This window comes from Gastrolobium bilobum, unplaced genomic scaffold (assembly GCF_033153095.1).
Source record: "Gastrolobium bilobum isolate Gb01-03AN ecotype WA unplaced genomic scaffold, APGP_CSIRO_Gbil_v1 utg10129, whole genome shotgun sequence".
NCBI classification, from domain to species: domain Eukaryota; kingdom Viridiplantae; phylum Streptophyta; class Magnoliopsida; order Fabales; family Fabaceae; genus Gastrolobium; species Gastrolobium bilobum.
Window position 1 is genome coordinate 4,295 of NW_026896468.1, and position 1,252 is coordinate 5,546.

Below are 1,252 nucleotides of genomic sequence, written 5' to 3' on the forward strand. Positions count from 1 at the left end.
ATTCTTTTTATTTTCCACATTCTTTTTCACTGGTTGAAGTATCAACCCACTTCTTGTCATAATTGCTTTAAGTGCTCCTTAGGATTCACTAATGTATCACCTGGAAATTTCCCTTGTGGTCTCTCTGATATCTGTCTTGATAATTGACCAATCTGGGTCTCCAAATTTCTGATTGATGCTTCCTGATTTCTGAAAGAAGTTCTGGCTTCCTGCATGAATGCAGATGTCTCTTCCCTGAATGAATTAGACCCCTGGATATAAACCTGAGTTGTCTTAGATAACTGAGCAAATGCTTTCTCTCCATGCAGCAGGATCACTTGACTGCTCCTTCATATGTGGTGGTGGAGGATGTAATGGTGGGTTCAATTGATGGTTGGAACTATAGCTGAATCCTGGGTGTTGATTCTTGTTCTTCCATGGTGGCACATAAACATTCCTTCCCTGATTATTGTAGTTCCTTTGATTATTCTGATCATACCACACTCCATTCACCTCTGCTTGTTCTGGTGATCCCCCATAATCACACTCCTCTGTCACATGGCCTTTGCCACAGATAGCACATACACTCTTGGTTTCCACAGAAGCTACCTTTTGTGAAGAGAGTTGCTTAATAAGGGTATCCAACTGTTGCTGTTGTTGTCTCTGTGTCTGCATCAGTTGATCATTTCTTGCCAACAGAGCATCATACCCATCCAACCTGATGATTCCTGTCCTTCTGTCAGCCACTGGGGCATTATCAAATTCCTGAGATGCCAATGACTCAAAGATATCCAAGGCTTCTTGAGGAGTCTTGGTAGTCAATGATCCACCAGCAGTGGCATGCACCAAGGTTCTAGTGTTAGTGGTCATTCCTTGCAAGAAGATTGCTGCTTGTTGCCATGCCTCAATTCCATGCTGTGGACATTTCCTCAACAAAGTCTTGAATCTCTCCCAAGCCTCATAAATGGATTATGACTCTTTCTGCTTAAAGCTTGTAATCTCATCCTTCAATTTGGCCCTCTTGGATGCTGAGAAAAACCTCTGCAAGAACTTGGTTTGCAGATCATCCCAAGTTGTTATACTTCCTTATGGCAATGATTGCAGCCATCTCCTTGCATCATCCGTCAGTGAATGAGTGAATAGTCTCAACAAAATTGCATCTCTTATGACACCATTTATCTTCACAGTATCACTCAACAACAGAAAGTTCTCTATGTGCAAGTAAGGGTCCTCTGTACTGGTTCCAGCAAACTGATCCTTCTGCACTAAATGT

At 42.2% G+C, this 1,252-nt stretch overlaps 1 non-coding gene across 1 annotated transcript; it reads left to right on the forward strand.

The window, feature by feature from the left end:
• Nucleotides 1-886: 886 nt before the first annotated feature.
• On the forward strand, nucleotides 887-993 carry LOC133299899 (small nucleolar RNA R71). Its single transcript, XR_009749997.1, has one exon. It is a non-coding gene; the product is annotated as a small nucleolar RNA R71 (small nucleolar RNA).
• Nucleotides 994-1,252: the final 259 nt, after the last annotated feature.